We start from the raw sequence: 5,763 nt of genomic DNA on the forward strand, positions 1-5,763 counted from the left end.
AAGCTTGTGCATACTATTTCTGCAATAAACTCTATTGAACACAGTAAAGCTTGTTGCTGAATAAACATACACTGACTGCTCTGTTTAGGAAACTTCAGCAGGTCCAAAATACAGCAGCCAGATTGTTGGCTGGGGCTGGTTACAAGGATCATATAAACCCAATTTACGGCAGCTCCACTGACTGCCAATCTGTTTCTCGGCACAATTCAGAGTGCTGGTTCTCTCGTATGAAGCCCTAAACAGCCTGGGTCCAAGGTATATCAAGGACTGTGTCTCCCATTATGAGCTTGTTGGGGGTTAAGATCATCATCAGAAGCTTTTGTTCCTGTCCCACCGCCTTCACAGGTGTGTTTGCTGAGGACATAGATGAGGACCTCCTTGCCACAGGATGTGGTGATGGCCTCTGGCCTAGATGACTTTAAAAGAGGATTGGACAGATTCCTGGAGGAAAAGCCCATCACAGGTTACAAGCCATGATGGGGATGTATCATCTCCAGACTTAAAAGGAAGGTACTTCAAAATGCTAGATGCAGGGGAGGAGTATCAGGCGACAGGGGGTCTAGTGGTCTTGTGTACTTCCAGAGGCATCTGGTGGGGCCACTGTGAGATACAGGAACCTGGACTAGATGGGCCCTTAGTCTGATCCAGCAGGGCTCTTCTTATGTTTCTGCTCCCAACTTTGGAACTCCCTCCCACAGGAAGCCAGACCTTCCTGGTCCTCCTTTCTGTCTTTCCACAACCAGGCAAAGACCTTTCTCTTTCAGGCAAACGTTCCCTCAGTGACTGGCTGCCTGAGTGGGTTTTTTTAAAAATGAATTGGTGTGCCTTACTGCTTTAGATGTGCTTTTAGTATTGCTTTTGTTTATGATTTCTCAGAGTGATATTTGTTTATTCCTTTTAATATTTGTATACTTATTGTTTCTAGCTTTAAATATTGTCTTTTAATAATGTAAGCCACCTTTGTATACTCATTGTTTTTAGCTTCAAACATTGTCTTTTAATGATATAAGCCACCTTTGGTCCTTTCTAAGGAGATAGGAGGGAATATTTTAACTAACTAAAGAAACAAAATAGGCAGATTGCAATTCTATGCACACTCACAGCGGAGTAAATCCCATTGAGTTCTGTGGCATTTACTTTTAAGAAAACATTCAGAACTAGTAGGATAGAGGTTTATTGGATAGTAACATGCAAGCCAGGTAGGGATATATTGGGTTCTCTAGATATTTTAGACTCAACCTCCCTGAATCACTTGCTTTTGGTCATGTAGGCTAAGGCTTCTGAACTGGTTAACTGAGTCCTAGCACTAATAAACAGGCATTATGTAACTATTCCTTATTTTCCGTTTTAACAGATGGAAGACAGAAGGAAAGTGGAAAGATATGGGACAATAACAAGTGTAGATGCCATTATCTGCACAGTCCTTAAAATTTCAAAACTCAATTGGACATTTATATCCTTGCAAGCTTAAGACTGCTATCTAAAAACCATAGCAATTATATCCTGTAGCCTATTGCAAAATTGCTGCAGATAATTTGTAGTATATCATAACAAATATTTCTATAACATTATTTCTTTTTGTAAATATATTTAATACATGTTTAAAAAGAGAGGGGAGAGAGAGGGAGAAATTTTGAAATTTCAAGTAGCAAGTTAAATTTGTCCAGATAGCACAATCCAGGTACAACTCAAACGAGGCAATCGTGACCAAACAAAGGAAAATACTTAACTAAAACTAATTATGTGGCTAATTATAATCTATATCCTATATTTTGTCAGAATCTTTGAAAAATTCATGTTAATCCTACAGTACAATGCCCTAAGTTCTGAGAACTGGCCTTTCTGTTGCCTCTTTATGAACCATACTGCAGTACTGCTTTAAAATCAGATATTTTGTGTGGAATTTAGGGCCACTGATAATTTGTTCCTCGAGGAATACCCCTGGGGGACTGGTGATCCTGACCAGGCCATTATCTTTAAAAAAAAAAAAAACAGAAAGTAAAGCTGCTCTTTAGGCTGGTAACCACAGAAGGGCCCACAGAGGCCCAGCCACCTCGAATGTCCTCTGGTTTCCCCTTTCAAACCAGGGACAAATTGGGATTGATTTAATATAGTCACAATTGCTGACAGTTTACTTTTCATTTAATTGTGTTGGCACCTTTATATTTGGGCCACACATTATATATGAAGTCAAGTGACGGATCTCTATTGCTCACTATGTTTTGATTGGCAGTGGTTCCTCTTGTGCAGAGATGGGCCTCATTCACTCCTCAGGTGCTTTTTTGGTTCTTGCAACCAGGGATGGACCAAGCAGTCCTGCTGTCTGAGACAGGGAGCGAAGTGCTCCCAACTCATATCATATGGATGCTTGTGCTTGGTCAAGCCATATCATACACTGGGCTGCATGGCTGAGCCAGACCTGCCTGTTCCATTGGACCCTGTCCATCACCACCCATCATGCTCAGATAATCGGAAAAGAGGCTATTTCCTTTTTTGAAAGGCTCCAGGAGCAACGATTTTAGTCATTGTTGCTTTAAAACATTGACTACTCCTCTCCCCACAAACCTTGTTAGGTTTCACTAGATGTTCCACTGGGATGTTACAAAACCTGACATGGCACTCATTCTAGTTTTGTTCTTTTGCAGCTGGTGTGACTCTTCATGGGTTCTAGGAGCTGAAAACACTTTTCCTGACCTCCAAAGACTATCCATTCTTTATTTATTTATTTATTTATTTTATTATATTTCTATCCCGCCTATCTGGTCATACTAGACCACTCTAGGCGGCTTACAATCGGAGCAACAATAAAATTATTAAAAACATTACAAATAGACAAAAATGGAAATCAAAGAATATAAAAGAAAAATCGTCAGGGATTATCTGTTGGGAAAGCCTGCCTATAAATCAGTGTTTTCAATTGTTTCTTAAAAATGCCCAGCGAGGGAGCCGCGCGAATCTCAGGAGGTAAGTTGTTCCAGAGGCGAGGAGCCACCGCCGAGAAGGCCCGATTTCTGGTCTTTTCCTTCCGGGCCTCTCTCGGCGTCAGGCTCCTCAGCCTCACCTTCTGGCTCGCACAGGTGACACGGGTAGATCTAGGTGGGAGAAGGCGTTCCACCAAATATTGAGGTCCTAAACCGTTTAGGGCTTTGTAAGTAAGCATCAACACTTTGAAGTCGATGCGGAATCGGATGGGCAGCCAATGCAATGCGGCCAGAGTGGGCGAGATATGTTGGTATCTTCTCACTTAACAGCTATGCGATTAAAAACCGTCGGGTCCTTTCTCCATTTGCGCTCTAGCCGTCTCCTGATCCGCTTCGACGTCCGGAGATTCTGGTTAAACCAGGGTGCCGGGCGATCTCTGCGGCTGAGAGGGCGTTTAGGCGCGATCGTGTCTACAGCACTAGCCGTGGCTGTGAACCAGGCGTCGACCAGAGCCTCGACAGGAGCGCCAGCCAGGTCAGCCGTAACCCCTCTCATGGCATCCTGGAATCCAATCGGATCCAGTAACCTTCGAGGGCGGACCATAACAATAGGTCCCTGCTCCCTGCGAGGGGGGAGAGCCATCTTGATGGTACACTTTATTAGGTGGTGATCCGACCATGACAAGGGGACCGACTCGAGGTCAGTCACCATCGGACCACTCTCACTCCCATTGGTGGAAAAGACCAGGTCTAATGTGTGGCCGCCCACGTGTGTAGGGCCGTTGACATGCTGGGACATGTTCAAGAAGGCCATGGTCTCCAAGAACTCAAGAGCTGGTCCGGACGTTTCTGCCCCCGCATGCACGTTGAAGTCCCCCAGGACTAGTAGCCTCATGTTTGTGTACCCTGAGTTACACAAACATTCTTCCTTCAATGTTTCAAACAGCAGTCTCTTACAGTATGTAGAGATGCAGAAACTGCACATTCTGCTTACAGAGCTGTAGTCCTTCCCCTAAAGAACTGACAAACTGTCCCAATATCATGTACAATTTTTCCCCACAACTTACATGGATATAATGGTAGACTGTTTATAGAAACGATGCAAAGTATTTTCTCAGTTATCAGTAAGAATGTGGGAAAGTATATCTGCACTGTCATTTATTTATTTATTTATTTATTTATTTATTTATTTATACATACCATGCCTTACTGTAATCCCTGCAGAGTGGGATCGGCAATGTCCACAGGATTTTAAAACTACTTTACAATATTTTAAACCCACACAAATAAACTGAAATGTATAGTACTAAGGATCCACAATGCCAATTGTGGATCCTTCTATTCTCCAATAAAGTTTTGCTTTGAACTTTATTTCTGATAATCCACAACCAAAAATCGAAAGCAAATGGATTAAACAAATGAAAGTGCTCTATTTTAACCTCTTGCATAAATACATAAAAATCAGGAAGCTGTGATTATTGTCAGTGTCGCTTCTCGGATTTCTGAAGAAAAACTTCAGAATTCAGATGCATTTTCCACTCAAGACATGTATAAGAAGTGAAGTCATCGCAATACAAATGCTTCTCTTAGTATTAAAGTTTGCTTTTATTTATTTGTATGGATGCACATTTGTCTGTTTCCATTTGCATATAAGTAACGTTAATATTGTTGTTTCAGATTTTAGATTTAAATCTAAGTTTGCACAACAAACAAATATGTTGAATAAACAAACTCCATTGAGCAAATGTTTCAAAACAATGGTTCCCCGTCTAAGAGCTGTTCCTGGTGTTGGTGGCTGACCAGTTTTCTCTTTCTCTCTTCCCTCTTCCATTTCTTCAGAGGTCAGTGCAGAGTTCATAAAGGTTAACTCATTAAACATCATAACAATGAATTAGCTTTAAGTAGGCATGATTAGTTCAAGTTTACAGATTTAAAACCAACCTCCCTTGTCTGTTAGAATAGACAAGGAGGGTTGGTTTTAAATCTAAAAAATCTAATCCGGCGGGGAGGGAGGGAAATGAAACCTCACCCCAATCTGTTTTCCCTTACATACAAACAGATATAAGAGTAGTTTTGGAAGAGGTAGCTGTGTTAGTCAGTGCTAATGTGTCAGGCAGGAACAAAATTTTAAAAATTAGGAAAACGAAAACGTTGCGGCACCTTAAAGCCTGCTATATTTTAATGGGAGCTTTCGTAGACAAGTCCACTAAAAGAGTTAGACGGTACAGCTTAATCGCAGCAATTTCACACAGTTAGCATTGCCATAATTTTTTCTCTTCCCCTTGGGTAGCTCCTTTGCAGTCAAGCACCCAAATGATTTCCTCATTTTGGAAATGCAGTGGGGGGGGGGAAGGAGGGCAGAAAGCTTCGCTTCGCGGAGCTTCTGCTTGAAACGCAACCCAGGGTTTCAATGCACGGAGGTACTTTTTTTTTCATTTTCCGGAAAGCAATGGCAACCCTACCGACATTTTTAAAAAAGCAGATTGTGCTGGGGATATCTTGCCGAATGTCATGGATGAGAGGAGACACTCTGCCCATGCTCAGGGGCAAAAATACGAATTCGCAAGGGACGACAATTTGGAAAAGTGACTTTCTAATGTTCAGGATACCTCAGCCAAGACGGGCTGAGTCCTGACAGGAACGAGTACCTGAATCCGGGACTCGCCCCTTTCCTTCCCCGCCGCGCCCACTTTCTTCCCAACCAGGTTATTAACTACCCCTCGCCGCTCTTCAAATTGCCCCTCCCAGCCTAAACCGGGAGGAGGAGGGGGAGAAAAAGAGACCAGCGATTGGCTAGAACGAGAAGGTCTCTGGCCCCTGATTGGTGTGAGGCTTCCTTTCC

Source organism: Pogona vitticeps, chromosome 1 (assembly GCF_051106095.1).
Source record: "Pogona vitticeps strain Pit_001003342236 chromosome 1, PviZW2.1, whole genome shotgun sequence".
NCBI classification, from domain to species: domain Eukaryota; kingdom Metazoa; phylum Chordata; class Lepidosauria; order Squamata; family Agamidae; genus Pogona; species Pogona vitticeps.